Below are 19,971 nucleotides of genomic sequence, written 5' to 3'. Positions count from 1 at the left end.
TCAGTGATGTCATGAGTGATGTCACTGACCATGTCATGAGTGATGTAATATGTGACGTCATCAGCAGTGCATTGCGGGCGCGCGAGTTATAGTTAGCTGAACTAACTATAACGGGGGAATTTCAATGGTTTTGTACAAGTGAAAAGTCCAGCTAACTATAACACCCCTGAAACCTATGGTTTTTTCAGTGAATTTCTGAGGTTTTTTAAATGCTAATTCCTAACTATAACGTGCCTGAAACCTATGGTTTTTTCTGTGAATTTCAAAGGTTTTTTAAATGCTAATTTCTAACTATGCCTACAGAGATAGGACATGTGAAGAAAGAAGAAAAAATGCACAGAAAGAAACAAAAGAAGTGCAGAAAGAAGCAACAGAAGTCCTCAAATACGAAGATAAGTGCAGGAAGAAGGATAACGTGCAGAAAGAACAAAAAGAAGAGCAGAAAGAAGCCTTGTTGCAAAATCATCCTGTACCCTCAACTTTTTCAGACGGATACTGGTGGTAACTGAGTCTGACTAACCAGTCCTAGAGCCAGTGCTGTGTTAAAAGACACTTAGAATACAGTGAAAACACCTACATACACTAGGGAACATTATGCGTTGGGGTCCCCCTGTGATTAGCATGGCCTCCTCTGTAAGCCCCTAGTATATAATAGGGCATGGGGATTAAAACTACCTCTTAAAACAGGCCACAGGGCGTTTTTGCACACGTTAACTCAGGCCCCGTCCCCTCCATTCACCACTGTGTAAACACGCCCTGTGTCCATTTTTAGTTGGGAGATTAAGTTCATTTGAATCCTCAGGGTCCCAAGGGTCCAACTAGCCCACTAGGTACCTCCAGTAAGTGCCACAGAGCTGCGTTGCAGAGAGGTGTAAAAAGTGGCACGGCCTGGACCACCTCTCTGCAATGCAGCTCAGTGGCGCTTACTGGAAGCACTTGGTGGGCTAGTTAGCCCCCAGGGGCCCTCAGTATTGAAGGGAAATTATATCCCCAATTTAAAACGTGCCATAGTGCGTGTTTGCACACGTCACCTCAGGCCCCGTCCCCTCCCTTCACCACTGTGTAAACGCGCCCTGTGGCTGTTCTAAGTTGAGAGATTAAGTCCCCTTGAATCCTAAGGGTCCCTAGGGTCAAACTAGACCACTAGGTACCTCCAGTAAGCGCCACAGAGCTGCGTTGCAGAGAGGTGTAAAAAGGGGCTTGGCCTCAGAACACCTGGCTGCAGCGCAGCTCCCTGGCGCATACTGGAGATGCCTGTTGGGGGCGCGTTTGCAGAGTGCTGCACGGAGGGGGCATGGCCTCCGGCACGATGCCAGTCTTTTATTTATTTTAGTTTTTTAAGAAGGGGGGCTGTTTGGTTCCCCTTCTTATTCTAATTTATTGGCCCTGATGACCCCATCCCCCAGGGCCAGTCTCCTAATTATATTTTTTTGACCCCAATCCCCAGGGCCGGCCACTGTTTTTTATTATTTTTTAAAAATATATATTCATAGACACACCTAGGACATGCTGGACAAACCGTACGTACCTATCACCATGACGATTTGCGTGATATTCATTAAAAGGCGACTATGCATGCAATGAATCCACGTGGAATGTATTTACACCACTAGTGAAGCTCTGACATGTCCGATGCCCTACCGTGCCTAATCCTGGTAGACACCCTTGTCGTTTATTTATACAAACATGGGTAGCTATTGACGGGCACATTTAATACACATGCACACCAAGCCATTCAAAGGGGATTCGACAAAAATTCGACCAAAACTATGCAAGAAACCCCCCTCACGGTTAATAAAACACACATCCACTGCCGGATGTGTAATACTTTTTATTTTACTCTCTGGAAAGGGGACGAACATCACTTGAGAGTCACAGCGTGCTCCTGACAGAGCCCAATGCTGTGTTACACCCACCATTGCCTGCCGAGTGCCACACACCTCTGTGTTGTATTCCACTAGCTAGTGCATATGCTATGACACTCTCTAGCCCATGTGCACTGTAACACCACCCCGTGAATATGTCATACCACACTTGTCTTCGCACGGGTTATATTGCCCCATCTAACGTGCCTTTCTCGATGCCTATGTTATAACGCACAGTGCTATGCCATACATATTACAATCTGGGATCCATATCTTTGTCACAGTACATATGCAACGTTACACTCCCCAGCACATATTTTATATTACAACTTTAGAGACTAGTTAGGTTACACAACACTGCCCTGTGCATATTACACTCCAAGGCGCATATCGCATAGCACGCGCTAGTGCCTGTGCTATCTCGCGCTCTCCAATGAATCTGTCATTGCGCACAATGTATTGCATATTATATTTCACGCCCGGTTCATCTTATATCACACTTTTTGGTGCATAGTTTATACCATACACTATATCTAGTTTTCATTTTCAATCGTGCTCTCAGGACTATGTTCTATATAACACTGTGTTCACCTACCCTTTTCACGGGCATTACATTTTGCGATAGGGGGTGGAGGGTCAGGGGGTGTTTCTGCCAAGTGAGCCCGGAGTCACAGTCACAAACGTCCTCTTCTTCCTGAATAAAAGTGAGATTATGCTGCATACTTGTTCATATTTTAAGTAGTTCGCACAGACACAATGTTTTAAAAACAATAAAGTTCCTAATACCCGCCTTCTCTGAACAGTTAGCTTGCTGCCCCATCCCCTTCCTCCCTATCCTCTGTTGTGTGAATCCATGGACTAGCCTCCTCCCTCCTGCCATGCATGGTCTGATGTGCTGCCACTGCCCTCAGTTTAGTATGATGTACCAGTCCACTCCTCCTGCCCTCCATTGCCCAATTCTATGCCCCATCATTGACCTCCTGCTTAAACTCTGTGCTTAGCTTGCTGCCCCTATTCTCCTTCCCCCTGCCCTCCGATGTCTTTGTGCATGCCCCTGCTCCATCCTTTTTGCCCACCAGGTCCCATGGACCTGCCACTCCTATCTACTCTGAGTGTTCTGTTGAGCTGCCACTCCCCTCCCACCTGCCTAGCATTGTCAGATGACTGTAACCTGTCCCTGCCACCTCCACCCTGCCTGTCCACATGCCATGCCCCTATCCTCTTCCTCCTGTCCTACATGGTCCATTGTACTGCCACACCCTTCTGCCCTCCCTGGTCTGTTGTGCTGCAACTGCTCCTCCTGCCTGCCCCGTGTGGTCTGTTGTGAGGTCCCTTCCCCTGAACTTTCTTGTCTGTGCACAGGTCCTGACCCTCCCTTCTATCCTCCATCGTCCTTTGTGCATGCCCCTCCACCCTCCTTCTTGCCCATCATAGCCATTGTGCTGCCACTAACCCTCCCACTTGCCATGCATGGTCTTCTGTGCTGCCATGGCCCCTCCCACCTTCCCTGTGTGGTCAGTTAGCTGCCCCTGACCCCCTCCCACCTTCCCTCCATGGTCTGTGTGTATGCCATCACAGTCTCACTGTTGCTCTTCATGGTGTGTCTTGCTTCTAGTGCCCATCCTGCCTGACCTCCATGGCTATCTTGCTGCTCCTGCCCTGCCCCCTTGCCCCCAGCCCTACTCCCTCCCTCCTGGCTTGTCTGTTCCATTGTAATGCCCCTGATCCGTCCCTCCTGCCCTTTATGGTCTGTTATGCTGCAGCTTTCTCTCCTGTCTGTCCATTAGGGTCAGCTAGCTACCATTGCCTCTTGCCCCTCTGTTCTCTGTTGTCCATGTGCATGGTCCTGTCCCCTCCCTCTTGCTTTCTATGGATTGTTGTGCTGCACTCCCGTCCTGCATGCCCTGTGTGGTGTATTGTGCTGCTGCAAACCCTGATGCCTGCCCTGCAGGGTCAGTTTGGTGCACCTCTCCATGTCCCTCCTGTCCTCTGTTATCCAAGTCCATGTCCCTATCCCATTTCCTTCCATGATCCAATGTACCATACTTGCGAACATTTTGAACTTGGCAAGAGGGAGATTTTGAAAAAAAAACTGGGGTATTGATTTTCCCCTTTGAGTTACATTGAAAAAGAGGATATTGTAGACAGGAGACAGATCAAATAAAGCCCATTTGAGCTTAAAAACATTGGACGTTTCCTGGCTGAATCGGGTCTGTTGGCATGTATGGTTGTACTACCATTGCCTCTTCCTTCTGCCCACAATGGTCTATTACATTGCCACAGCCTTGAAGGAGGGTAGATTTTGTATCACAGGGGCCCCTGGCCCGTTCTGTCCACACCTGAAGTATGAGACCCTTGTCCTTGCCCTGCCAGCTGCATTTGTAGGCCGTATTAAATTGACCAGCGGGTCCTGTGTTGCTATATAATTATCCTGAGACATCCTTACCACTCAGCCAGCATAAACCCCTGTGTAGGCCCTTCTGTTCAATATGTAGGCCTCTTTGTTAAATTGACCATAGCTCTGCAATTTTAGTGTATAGCAGTCTGAAGGCAGGTCTGCGAGGCCTTCTGATCCAAACTAGTAGCCCCCACCCTACCCGAGTGCTCCGTGCTCGGTATCAAAGTTCAACATCCCCCTGAAGCTGTCGACATACAGTAGGCTGCATCCTGGACTGGTACTTGCTTCCTGGGCAGGTTTCCCGCTTTTAAGGAAGTGGCAACCGCAGAGCGTCAAGTTAGGAGAACTGAGGAGATTTTATACATGAATATATTGAATTCCCGTACAATACCCATTATTTTCTGCTTGCTCTATGGAACTTACGATAAGCGATTGGCCTGAGAGACTGACCTTTTCACCCAGTCCATTGTCAGCATTAAGTGGGTAAATGACGAAATGTCTGGTAAAATCTGCAGACGAAGCTTTTGGGTAGCATACGTAGGTAGATGTAGCGTGCAAAGGATCCCACAAAATGATATAAAAAGGGAGCACCCACAGATATCGACGGACTACCTCGCCGTCTGTATGTAGGTTAACAGGCAGTGCAGGTTTTCCCCAAGAGCTGGGAGCTCTTGTCTTCCTTTGCTTAAAATGTCTTGCTCTGCTTTGCTTGAAGTATCTTATTCTATTTTACCTATATGAAATGTCATGTTATGTTTAACCATTGTTCTCTTTACTTTTGCATTTAAAAGATTTTGTATTGTAATTGCAGGAATGCTTGCTCTAAGAGTAAACGTGAGTGTTCCTAGGTAACATTTTCCTTGGTGTAACTTGTTTCTCATGATGCATTTATAGATGTGTTTTCTCTCTCTCTCTGTCAGTACATTAATTGAGATACAGAGAATATTATGACAGCTGTATGATTATCTGGATTCTGTATTTTGTACTTTATGTCTCTATTCTGCGGTTTCTTTGAAGTTGCATCTTCTCATTAAACTGCCATTGTATTCTGCCTCCAATTCCATGTCTCATATGTCTGTTTTCTTCATTTTTGGAGCAAGCGTTCCTAGGCACCCCGGCTCAAATTAAGGTGCCCCTTTTGTCCCTGACTCACTCTCCTGCTCAGTTCTGTGGTGGCTCCCGGGGATCTGGGGACCGCCCCTAGCTTCCTTGACCCGTAATAGATCTTCCCTCCAACAGCCTCTCTTGCAAGTCCTGTATTGTTGGTTTGTTGCCCCTGCCCCCCTTTCCACTGCCCTCCATAGTCTGTTGTGCTTCCACGGCCCTTCCTGCCTGCTCAGTGTGGTTAAATTGTTGCCTTTGCACCCTCCTACCTGCCTTCAATTTTCAGAGTCCGTGCCCCTGGCCTCTGCCTCTCAACAGTATCCTAATGAACAACTAGATTGCTAACATTCTATATTTATTACAAAAGTGTGGAACGCCTGACATCATCTTGATGTAATCAAAACTGTAATACCTAGAGCATTTCCTTTAGAAATTACATATATGAGAGGGTCTTATTGGCATCAAAATTATGGTTAGTGCTCTAAAAGACTAAAATAAGGACATATTTTCTGAGTTTTCAAATAGCGACAAAGCACTTTTAAATTATTTGTTATCTTTATGTTTTTTTATCCAGTTGACCACTTGATGAAATGTTGCACTTAGGGGAGAGGATGTGGTGTTACTTCCAGAACTGCAGACTTTGCAACTGGGGAACCAGGTTGCAGTTTCTGCTTCAGCTCGACATTCTGTGATTCTGGTCAAATCACTTAGTCTCCCCATGTCTACAACCAAAATGAATTTGTTCTTGTGTGATGTAACCAATGCTCATGTAAAGCACTCCAATACCTGACAAGTCTGCACTATATAACACTGCAAAAACACAAAATAATAAGTGTTTTGCACACTTCTGTCATTGGGCTATATTTGGGCTACATCTGGGTGATTTTGGGCTACATTTGGGCTCTTTTGTCTCCGGTGGCCATCTTGGGAGATTTATTTGTTATGAAGTTTCCTAATTTCCTCATGTACTGCAGTCTCCTCAGTAGGAAATGCTTTCAGTTTTTTACTTTGATTCCATCATGAAGGTATTCAGATATGTCACACATTTGCCATAAATTCTGAATGTTAGCACTCTAGTTGCTCATTAGATCACTGTAGTAAAACTACTGCACCATGGAAGTCTGCTCCTGGTATTAAAAGTGCATGTTTCAGTCTGCATGTCAGAATGTTTTAATGAAATAGAAGAGGATTTGAGAAGTCACTCAAAATGTGCCCTCATTTTCTTTCTTCAGCATTAATCATAATTTCTATGGCAAAATGAACCTCCTCATTGTGTTCCTTTTTAAATTAAATGTTTTAAGTGTTACCAGTTTATTCCAATCAAGATGGCTTCAGGTGTGCCATACTTTTGTCATAATGAAGACAGTAAGCGCTCTAGTTGTTTTTAAGAACATTCTGGGACATTCTGTCATTGGGCTATACTTGGGCTACATCTGGGTGATATTTGGGCTACATTTGGGCTCTTTTGTCTCTGGTGGCCATCTTGGGAGACTTATTTGTTATGAAGTTTCCTAATTTCCTCATTTACTGCAGTCTCCTCAGTAGGAAATACTTTCAGTTTTTTACTTTGATTCCATCAAGAAGGCATTCAGATGTGTCACACATTTGCCATAAATTCAGAATGTTAGCACTCTTTTTGCTCATTAGATCACTGTAGTAAAGCTACTGCTCACCAGGGAAAACTGCTGCTGGTATTGAAAGTGCATGTTTCAGTCTGCATGTCAGAATTTTTTAATGAAATAGAAGAGGATTTGAGAAGTCACTCAAAATGTGCCCTAATTTTTCTTTCTGCAGCACTAATCATACTTTTTATGGAAAAATGAACCCCCTCATTTTGTTCCTTTTTAAATTAAATGTTTTAAGAGTTACCACTTTAATCCAAGCAAGATGGCTTCAGGTGTGCCATACGTTTATCATAAGTAGGACTGTTAGCGCTCTAGTAGTTCTTTGGAACACTCTGGGAAGCTGCAGTAGAACACAAAGGAATCAACTGACAGTCTCTGCCCTTGTTGGATGTACATGTTTTACTGAGAATGTCAGACTTCATTCTCACATGACTGAGAAAGATAATGTGAATTTACAGAAAATAAGCTCTCAGTTTAGCCTATAGATCACCTTCCAAACCTCTGTGGTAAAAGCATGAGGAAATATTTTTCTCTCAATCATGATATCCCAGCAGAAGGCTTTTTCACATGGTGAAATCATCTTAGAACATACCACAATTCCTAAAATGAGTATGGTACCATCAACAAATGATTTATAATGTAACTAAAGTCTTAAAACCTTCTATTAACTGCAATGCTTTTTAATGAGGTGCTATCATGTATATTGGTCCCAAGATGGCTGCCAACACTTCTTGGATGAAGTGCTGACAGCCAATCAGATCTCAGGATGAGATGTGTGGTTAGGCTCCGCCCACATATATATATGCTTTTAAATGCTATTTTCTCAGGAAATACTGAACAGATTTACACCAGACCTGCAAAAGGCACTTCCTTGACCTTATGGCTACCTCTCTGCCAAATTTCAAGTAATTCTGTTCAGCCGTTCGGGCTGTAGCTGTGTCTAAAGGTCCTATGGAAAAATGCATGGGGAAAACGCGTTTTGGGACCCCCCTTTTTTCTCGGCCCCTGCTTGACGAATCCCCCCGAGACTTTCAGGGTAGGAGCGGAGCGTAGCGCCCCACCTATTTTGAAAATTTCGCGAGGATTCGTCGACCGGCGCCAAAGTTATTCCAAATAGAATGTTGCGGATTTCCTATGGAAACAGGGTCCTAACTATAACTACCTACTGGCGACCGCCAGTAGGTAATATATATATATATATATATCAGTCGCTTCACAAGAGAATTCGTTTCCGGGATCCATATCCCATTGTCAGGTGGCGTGTTGCACTCGGCCAATCCCACCGCCGAGTTAGAGTCAATAAAGTTTCCTGCTACGATAAGCAAAAACACGCTCTCAGAAAGGTACAGCTAGTGGGAGTTTATTCACAAGATAACGCTACGCGTTTCAGCACAGAAGTGCCTTGATCACACGTTAACCACAAACCAATCAGGAACATCTTATGTACAAACACCAATGATCACCATGTATAGTCAACATAGTGGAAGGACAATCCCGGAAACGAATCCTCTTGTGAAGCGACTGAACAATACGGAGGGATCCAAACCGGCCGAATTGAAACACGACTTCGTTTCGAAAACCGAAGAAGCAGGAAAACCGCCATCCGCCCTTAAGGTAAGAGCTGTTCTCGTCTTTTTACCCTTCTTCGCAAAGTACCGGCGCTTCTGCGACGGGGCTCTGTTCGGGCGGGGCGATTAGCGTGAGCAAGTTCGAACCCAGGGCTAGCGGCAACGTGAGACGTACAAGTCCCAGAAGTTATTTGAACTCACTGTGGAATACGGAACTTTCATCCAATTAACTCCACGTCTGCTACTGTTACTTCGGCCTAACCAGCAATCAGACGGCATCAGGAACTGCTGATTTCGGCAGGGAAAGGTTACAGCGTTTAGACATTTAAACGGGAACATACACCGGTATTTCACAAGGTATAACGTACGAGTGCATCCCATGTTATATCCGCATAGAACACTCATAGAATAATACCAACATGGAGGAAGACGATGAACGAAGGAGGGAGGCTGCCACATTATTTGCACGTGGACCAGGGCAAGCAGGAACCGGCCCGTGACACTTGAAAAAACAGAAAGCAGCCTATTGATATCACAATTAAGAAAATATGAGAAACTAAGGAAGCAAGAAACATCAAAATGGTGGGAGGCTACATCCCTTCAAGATTATGTGGACAAGTGCATGATACCCCGGGGACTGAGAATTTACATCACCCCATCGCACGAATCACCAAATGCGCAAATGTTAGAGGAATGGTCGCAAAATTCAGCCGCCAGCAGTAAGAACATGTTGTGCATTCTTATAAAATATGCATGGGAAGATCGTGAAAACATAATCAAACAATTGAAAGAACTTGAGGATGAATTTAGCACACATCCCAACCAAGATACGATCAATAAATTCAAGGATGAGCTCAAAGGGCGCTTGAAAAAGAATGAAGAGGACATAAAATACCGTAAACAGCGTAAGCTACATAGAGACTGTGGAGATTACGACAGTGGACGGATACTTACTTACAGTCCCAAATATGATTACTTGTACAAACAAGAAAATATCCCAATTGAGACACCTGAATTACAAGAAACCGAGGAAGCATGCTCTTCAAATGCCATGGCCAGTGAGCCGGATTCTGATGCATCGAGACACTCCACCAGCACTGCCTCTGAGACTGAAAGAGTTGCTAAGAAACCGGCGACTTTTTTTGAAGAGTTCAGGGTTCTAAGGACCAGACGGAAAAAAGAAGCGGAATCACAACAGCAGCAACAGTCCTTCCAGAAAAAAACCAACTCGTGGGAGACCAAGAGGACAAGCAAGAGGAAGAGCAGATCACAGAAGAGAAGACTCAAGTTCCAGCAGAGAAAACGCAAAGAGTACAAAGCCGGTGGGATCCAAAAGAGGCGGCTACAGACGAAGACGTTAACCATGGATGATGATATGGTAAATAAAACAATTATAAACTTGTCGTCTAGAACATTGACTCTTAAGGAAAAACGTACTCTCTGCTTGGGATTGACTTTTTGCCCCAGTGAACTTTTTAGTTACTCTGATACCCGAATAGATATGTACAAATTCGGCAGGAAACTTAAACTTCAGAAATGGCATTCACTAAGACCTATAGAAGATACTCCTCAATCCATTGCAGCAGCAGATATACCTGAACTCAATATTTATGATCATGATCTACTACTAGATATGTATGCACTGGGTGGCATATCATCAGATAGCCAACCTGATGATTCTATTGTAGGTGTGAGGGAAACTAATATGAATAGGGCTGCATGTACTAGTTTTAGACCCAAATCTGTTTTTTACCCCATCATGCCACACAACCCTATAGATACATTTCAAGAAGTAGTCAGCAAAGAACTTGCTAAGCTCAAACACAAACAGTACAACAGAGATAACAGGAATAGAAATTTGTCCAAACAAGAACGTGACTTCATCCTGTCTTTGGCAGATGACAACTCTGTTATACTAAGACCCTCCGATAAGGGAGGAAACATTGTTCTGTGGGGCAGGGATCTTTATGTTAAAGAAGCCCTCAGACAACTTGAAGGTGATATCTTCTATACCAAATCCAACTCTAATGAATACAACAATAGTATAGAGGAAACATGGAATAGACTTCCCGATTGGCAAATCGAGGGGCTCCTCTCTTGGCACGAATTCTGCTTCCTCAAACGTGATTATCCTAAACTGCCAATTTTTTATTTGCTGCCTAAGGTTCACAAAAATCTCTTAGAACCCCCAGGCAGACCCATCATATCCTCCATAGGAAGTGTTAACGAAAATCTGTCAGTATACGTAGATCACTTCCTGAAAGATTATGTCATCCAACTTCCTTCCTTCATTAAGGACACAACTGACTTTCTCAAAAAAATAGATACCATCACATTGACAGAAGGCTCCATATTAAAACTATGGATGTCAGTGCCCTTTATACTGTCATTGACCACACTCAGGGTATGGAGGCTTGTTACTATTTCTTAAAAAAACGTGAAATAGGATTCAGAAACCACACTGTCATGCTAATAGAGATGATGAAACTCTGTCTACGCAACAACATATTTATGTTTGATGGTACCTTTTTCAAACAAATTCGCGGGGCGGCCATGGGTTCTGCTTTTTCTCCCAACTTCGCCAATTTATTTCTGGGGAAGTGGGAAGAAGAAATTATGACCAGTGTAGATCTCAAGGAGCACTTCACCAAGGTACATTTATGGTCCAGATACATTGACGACCTCTTCGTCATCTGGCGTGGCACAAAGGAAGAGGCTATTACCTTCATTGCAAAGCTGAATCAAAACAGCTACAATATACATCTGACATATAACATTAGCAGACATCAGGTGGATTTCCTAGATACCAGTATCGCGATCCAAGATGGCAAACTTATTTCCAAACTCCACAGAAAGGACACCGCAGGTAACAGCCTACTACATGCCCTCAGCTCCCACCCTGAACCACTCAAATGGAGCATCCCTTATGGGGAGCTTTTGAGAGCCAAAAGAAATTGCACTCAAGAGGCGGATTTCATACTCGAGAGTAGCAACATACTCCAACGGTTCCATGATAGGGGATATCCTGAGGGGGAACTGACTAAAGCCCTTTCTAAAGCCTCGATTATTCAGAGATCAGAGACCCTGAATCCTACGCCCAAACCTATTGTCTCCTCACAACTTCCTAGAACAATAACTACCTTTAACCAAAAGTCCAAACAAGTACAAAAAATAGTGGCTGATAATTGGAAAATTCTAAAATCTGACTCCATCATAGGCCCCAAATTGACCAACAGACCACTTATAACGTACAGAAGAGGCCGCAACTTAAGGGATATGTTGGTGAAAAGTGACATCTCTGATAAAAAGGGCCAACATATCCAAGGACTTAGTGGATTCTTCCCTTGTGGGCACTGCAGGGCCTGTCGGTCTAGTGAGATGGTTAAAGACTTTGCAATACCAGGGACCAATACCAAAAAACAAATCAAACAATTTTTGACTTGTAGTTCCACTTATGTGATCTATATTTTGGAATGTCCATGTCACAAAAAATATGTGGGCAGTACTTCGTGCATGGCTAAGAAAAGAGTTCAGGAACATTTGAGGGCTATTAATAACAAAGACCCCAAATATCCCATTGCAAGACATTTCCAAACCGCACACCAATCAAACAATGACCTCTTAAGATACTATGCAATTGAACAGGTCAATGTTGGTAAGCGGGGTGGGAATCGCGAACTTGCCCTCAGAACAAGAGAATCCAAATGGATATTAGAATTGGAGACCAAATTCCCTGGGGGACACAATTTGGACGAGGAACTTGCAACCCATCTGCACACGGAGTAATTGTACATAGCTGCCTTCTAAATTGGTCCATTGTATTCTTATTGTGTCCTGATGTTCAACATGTAATCTGAGTGTTCTTGCAAACTGATTGATGATGATGTTTTTAATCTATTTTAATCACTTGTTCTTGTTACCTCTTTCTAGGAGTCAGCCGGGGGCACGTCACTCCTTAGAAAATCTGAGCACTGCACTGACCTTCACATGTCTGAACTGAATAGAAGACTGTCACCTCACCACGATAAGTTAAGAAACACACCTTCACTTTTGTTATTTTAAACCCCCCCTCTTTTTGATTTTTTTGATTTTTCCTGATCCTTGGATCTAGATGCACTCTGTTTACCTTGTTGGAACATCCCTAGTAGAACCTATTTTGATCACCTCATTGGAGGATGGATACCTTAGATACTATGAGATTTATCCTGATCACTCATCAAATCTCCAATTGACTCTTTTCGGGCACTAGACCGAGTGCAATTTGCTTTTTTGTATATATGTGATGCTACGACATAGGCGCTTAACAATAAGTTATTCCTATGCACTCAATATGAGATGGAGTTCAGGTTTCTCAGATATATTGATTGAATTCACTGTTTTGATTTCTAAATTTCTATGATGTAATAGAGATTTAACGCAAAAGAACTAGTCAATAATGGCCGATGCAGTTTCTTGAATGTCATTGTCCTTCCACTATGTTGACTATACATGGTGATCATTGGTGTTTGTACATAAGATGTTCCTGATTGGTTTGTGGTTAACGTGTGATCAAGGCACTTCTGTGCTGAAACGCGTAGCGTTATCTTGTGAATAAACTCCCACTAGCTGTACCTTTCTGAGAGCGTGTTTTTGCTTATCGTAGCAGGAAACTTTATATATATATATATATATATATATATATATATATATATATATATTATACCAATCCTGATTCAAGGTATGCAAAAACAGGCGCTGACACCGTGGAACAATGTGTCAAAGAGAAATATTTATTCCAAAGGAATGCCCAGACGCGTTTTGACGGATAGAACCGCCTTGGTCACTGCATCTGGTCTCTCTACAGTGTTTACTTTTATTTACATGTATGTGGCACAAGCTGCCTTGGTTGTCACAGCAACCCTCTATCTTAACAAAAGACATAAAGAAAATACCAAATATATCTTTACAGTGCGTTTACAATATAACAGCATCTAAAGCGAATAAGAAAACAGAGAAAACTATAAATTAAAAATTCCAAGAAATAAAATGTCAACTGTTGTTAATACCACAACATATATGCAAATAAGGTATTTAAGCAAGGGTAAACTGTGAATAAATTGAAATACTATGGTGCCGATTACGATCCGGTAAAAACCGGGTACGAACCGTCGGTCGAAGCGTTTTCCCCGTCCGACTCGTACCCGGTCGTAAAACTTTACAAACATGGAATTACGATTCGCACGGAAACACCATTTCCGTACGAATCGTAAAAAACACCGACCGACTAAAATATACATACGAATGTGATCCGGGAATGCTGCGACGTGACGTCGGGACGCTTTCAGGCAGCGTTTCACGACCCAGGAATTACGATTCGAACCGACAGCAGTCCGGACGGCAATATTTTCACGGCACCCAAAAAGTGCCGGAAAAGCGAAGTACGGCGCGAATCAACCAGAGTAGGTGGCCCGGTACGCACCGTACCCCCCCCCAGCCCCCGTACGTACGCGCCGACCCCCCCCCAGCCCCCATACGTATGCGCCGACCCCCCCCAGCCCCCGTACGTACGCGCCGAACCCCCCTGTATGTACACCCGTGTACGTGTCGAACCCCCCCGTGTACGTTCGAGTCGAACCCTCCCGTGTACGTTCGAGTCGAACCCCCGAGTCGAACCCCCCCGTGTATGTACACCCGTGTACGTTCGAGTCGAACCCCCCCGTGTACGTTCGAGTCGAACCCCCCCCGTGTATGTACACCCGTGTACGTTCGAGTCGAACCCCCCCGTGTATGTACACCCCCCCGTGTATGTACACCCGTGTACGTTCGAGTCGAACCCCCCCGTGTATGTACACCCGTGTACGTTCGAGTCGAACCCCCCCGTGTACGTTCGAGTCGAACCCCCCCATGTACGTTCGAGTCGAACCCCCCCGTGTACGTTCGAGTCGAACCCCCCGTGTACGTTCGAGTCGTACCCCCACCCGTGTATGTACCCCCCCGACTCGAACGTACACGGGGGGTTCGACTCGAACGTACACGGGGGGGTTCGACTCGAACGTACATGGGGGGGTTCGACTCGAACGTACACGGGGGGGGTTCGACTCGAACGTACACGGGTGTACATACATGGGGGGATTCGACTCGAACGTACACGGGGGGTTCGACTCGAACGTACACGGGGGGGTTCGACTCGAACGTATACGGGGGGGTTCGACTCGAACGTACACGGGGAGGTTCGACTCGAACGTACACGGGTGTACATACATGGGGGGTTCGACTCGAACGTACACGGGGGGTTCGACACGTACACGGGTGTACATACAGGGGGGTTCGGCGCGTACGTACGGGGACTGGGGGGGGTCGGCGTGTACATACGGGGGCTGGGGGGGGGGTCGGCGCGTATGTGGGCACGTCTCCATGGTTGCTATGGGAGTTCGGTGCGGACGGTGTTTTTTCCATACGGTTGTAACCTCGGACGCACGGGATGGATCGTGATTCCTCGGTCGGACTTCACCTTTCACATTTGTACGGTAAATCGTACGAGGACGTGTCGGACACATTTTCCGACCCGAGGACGTGTGGGGAATGATTCCCAATGCGGTTCGTATGGACTTTTTACCATGCGAATCGTGATTGCCAGTTCGTACGGCACTTGTATGATTCGTACGGTAAAAAGACCGGATACGAGTCGCACGGGGTAATTTTTTACCGGATCGTGATCGGCACCTATGTGTATAAAAAAGAGTCATAGATGAAAAACACAAACACACAACAGATGTATATAGTTTCAGATCTACATAGAATAGTAGTATAGTACTCTGATGCGTATATAGATCGCAGTATTAAGAATTGCGTTTATTCATGTGTTTAGCGATTTCTACCGTGTATGTTTAAAACCCGGCAAACAAGTGCTTTGCCATACATGGTCTTTTGTACACAGTACTAATTATATATATATTCACTGAAAAAACCATAGGTTTCACACACGTTATAGTTAGGAATTAGCATTTAAAAAACCTTGCAAATTCACTTAAAAAACCATAGGTTTCACACATGTTATAGTTAGGTGGATATTTCACTCGTAAAAAAACAATGACATTCCCTCGTTATAGTTAGTTCAGATAACTATAACTCGCGCGCCCGCAATCCTCTGCTCATGACGTCACATATTACATCACTCATGACATGGTCAGTGGCATCACTCTTGACATCACTGATGACATCATCCTTGTGATAGAGTGGCGGTCGCGCGAGTTATAGTTATCTGAACTAACTATAACGGGGGAATTTCATTGGTTTTTTACGAGTGAAATATCCACCTAACTATAACATGTGTGAAACCTATGGTTTTTTAAGTGAATTAGCAAGGTTTTTTAAATGCTAATTCCTAACTATAACGTGTGTGAAACCTATGGTTTTTTCAGTGAATTTGTACGTTTTTTTAAATGCTAAGTTATGTATGTATTATTATTTTTTTTATATATTTATTTTTCAATAAACTACGTATTCATTTTTTACATTTTTTTTATGGTTTTTCACCGTTCGCGCACGGTGCGGGCACCCCCGCGATTTTTTTTAAAAAAAATGTAAAAATGTTTTCTGCCTTCGGGGTCCTTCAGGGACCCCCTGACAAAGGCTAGGGGGTCAGGAACTCTCTACCCTGCCCCCTTTTCACGTTCGCCACCTTCCTTTTCCACTCTCGCACTGAAAACAAACAAAATGGTGGCCGACACTTCCTGATTTCGACCGAGTCGAACGTTGACTGACATGTAACAACCAATCAGAATTACGCTCGCGCACGTTAGGGTGCGCGCACGGTGCGCGCACGGTGCGCGGCTATAGATATGTATGTGCTTTTAACTGCAATTTTCTCAGGAACTACTGAACAGATTGACTCCATATATGCAAAAGGCACATCCCTGACCTGAGGACTACCTCTCTGCCAAATTTCAAGTAATTCTGTTCAGCCGTTCGGGCTGTACCTTCGACTAAAGGTCCTATGGGAAAATGCATGGGGAAAATGTGTTTTGGGACCCCCCTTTTTTCTCGGCCCCTGCTTGACGAATCCCCCCGAGACTTTCAGGGTAGGAGCTGAGCGGAGCGCCCCATTAGTTTTGAAAATTTCACGAAGATTCGTCAACCGGCGCCAAAGTTATTCAAAATAGAATTTTGAGATTTCCTATGGAAACACGGTCCTAACTATAACTATCTACTGGCGACCGCCAGTAGATCATATATATATATATATATATATATATATATATATATATATATATATATATATATATATATATATATATATATATATATATATATATATATATATATATATATATATATATATATATACCAGTTCCAAGAAGAGAAAACGCACTCTCAAAGGTCAGTCGCTTTTAATTAACAATCGCTACGCGTTTCGACACAACTTGTGTCTTGGTCACACGATTTTTGCTTGGTTCACAAACGTACATATAGGTATATGTAAACATAAAAAAAAATGGCATAGTTTGCGAAACACCAGACCGCCTGAAAGGGATGATCAACAATCCGATATCTGGTCTCAACCGAACCTCAATGTTGGTGATGCGGACGTCCTTGAAACAATGTATGATCTAGCAGATCCTGTATTGGGCACTGAAGGTACTCAGATTGTAGGAGATCTAGAGGGTGTTAGTACACATGAGGCAGCTTGCACTACTTTCAAGCCCAGATCCATTTTCTTTCCGAGTTTGCCACATGACTCAATAGACACCTTTCATGAAGTGGTGACGAAGAAAATGATAAAACATAAGCATAGAATTGGTACACGACAGAACTTAGACTCTAATCTCTCCAATCAACAAAGGACCTTTATTCTATCTCTAGCACAAGACAATAGCATGGTAATTAGACCCTCAGATAAAGGAGGTAATATTGTCTTGTGGGACAAACGTATGTACATCGATGAAGCACTGAAACAATTGTCTGATGTGAACTTTTATTGCAAATGTACTATTGATGCTTATAATTGCAGCACAAGCGACACATGGGAAAAACTAGCTAACTGGCAAAAAGAGGGGCTCATTACATGGCAGGAATACTGTTTTCTTAAAAAGGATTTCCCCAAACTACCTATTTTGTATTTACTCCCTAAAATACATAAAGATCCACAGGTACCACCAGGGAGACCCATTGTATCGTCAGTAGGAAATGTCAACGAAAATGTATCCAAGTACGTTGACTTTTTCCTTAGAGAGTATGTCACCCAATTACCCTCATATATTAGGGATACCAAAGACTTTCTGAATAAAATCTCCGACATTGTATGGGCAGAAGAATATCTACTCATTGCCCTGGATGTGAGCTCATTATATACCATCATTGATCACACCCAGGGCATTGAAGCATGTCTTTACTTTCTCAAGGCAAGAAACATCTGCTACCTTGAACACACCAACATGTTAGCTGACATGATGAGTCTATGTCTGAATAATAATATCTTCCTATTTAATGGTGAACTATACAAACAGGTCCGCGGCACGGCCATGGGAACGTGCTTCGCGCCTAGTTTTGCAAACCTCTTCCTGGGCAAGTGGGAGGAGGAGCTCCGCGCCAACAGTGACATGGACTCAGAATTTGGTAAAGTCCTGGTGTGGTTGAGATACATTGACGATCTCTTCGTCATTTGGAAGGGCAATGAAGAGGAAGCTAGGAAATTCATTTGTAAACTCAACAACAACAGCTACAACATACATCTCACCTCAAACATAAGTAGTAATAAAATTGAATTCCTAGACACCGTCATCACAATACAGGATGGAAAAATGGTTTCAAGCTTACACCGGAAGGAAACTTCCGGGAATAGCTTGCTCCATGCCCACAGTGCTCATCCAGAGCCACTTAAATGGAGCATCCCCTTTGGGGAGGTATTAAGAGCACGGAGAAATTGTAGCACAGAGGAAGATTTCCAGAAGGAACTTGGTCTCATACTAGGCAGATTCAGGGAGAGAGGTTACCCGGAATGGGTATTGAATAATGCCAAAAACAAGATCAGCAAAATCAGTAGACCCCAAGCCTTAGATTACTCTACCAGGAAGGACCAAGATGAAATACCAACAAGGGTGATAACTACATTCAATCACGAATCTAAACAGGTCCAGAAAATGCTAGCTGACAATTGGAGAATCTTGAAATCAGATTCTATCATTGGTGGGACCATCAGTGATAGACCCCAGATAACATACAGGAGAGGGAGGAATTTGAAAGACATTTTAGTCAGAGGAGACATCACAGAAACACCTAATAGGAACCGATTTAATCTCAAAGGTTTCTATCCATGTGGCCATTGCAAAGCCTGCAAATTTAGCCACATGGTTAAGGAATTCAAGATTACGGGATCAAGACAGAATAAAACTATCCCACAGTTCCTCACATGTAGTACAAACTATGTAGTGTATATTCTGGAATGTCCGTGCAGACTCTGGTATGTTGGTAGTACAACTTGTATGGTTAAAAAGCGGATACAGGAACACCTTAGAGCCATAACCAACAAGGACCAGAATTATCCGATTGCACGACACTTCCAGGATGTACACCAGTCCAATGACTCTCTTTTGAAGTACTTCGCCATAGAACAGGTGCATGTTTCCAAAAGAGGAGGGAACAGAGAGTTAGCCCTGAGAAAGAGAGAATCTAAATGGATAATGGAGCTAGAAACCAAGTTTCCGGGGGGACACAACCGTGACGAGGAACTGGCAACACATTTACATGATGACTGAACCTTGAACCATGTCTAGTGATTTTATCTGTCTTTTATCTGTCTTGAATATCCTCCTAATGTATGCCAGTTAAAGTAATGTGTTAGTACATTGATGTGATTATTCAATAAGTCAGAGCTGCTTGTAATTTTAACCTATGTTCTTTCTCACCATCCAGGAGGAAAGGAAGGGACCATTCACTTCTCAACGACACGGCACAGGTTCCCTACCCTTTTCTTCATGAGGATGACACTTCACTCCCCTTGAGATAAGAACTGCACATTTTTTCATAATTTTTCATATATACAATTTTTTCCACTGTTTCGTAGCATGCACTATTGTGGTTTTGTTTTACGCTAACTACCATGTGGTTGTAATTTGGAAGTGCTAACTGCTCCTAGCTTTTAATTGCCATTTGGTATTTGAGCTATGCATTCAGTTTTTACGGGTGTATTTTGAATGTGGGGCACTAGTCCACTTATAAATCAATAATTGAGTTCATAGTCCGAGAACAAGAATTATGCATGCCAACACGTAAATATTCACGAATGCGGCACTAGTCCGCTTGAAGCATATACGTAGAGTTCACATGGCTTTAGTAACCCTGGTTTACGAATAATTGCTCATGAGAGACAATATATAATCGATAAAGTTGGTTGAAATGCCCTCAAGCCTGCATCAACAGCCTGGTGTATGGTA

Source organism: Triturus cristatus, chromosome 2_2 (assembly GCF_964204655.1).
Source record: "Triturus cristatus chromosome 2_2, aTriCri1.1, whole genome shotgun sequence".
Taxonomy (NCBI): Eukaryota; Metazoa; Chordata; class Amphibia; order Caudata; family Salamandridae; genus Triturus; species Triturus cristatus.
Note: the sequence above shows the minus strand (reverse complement) of the source record.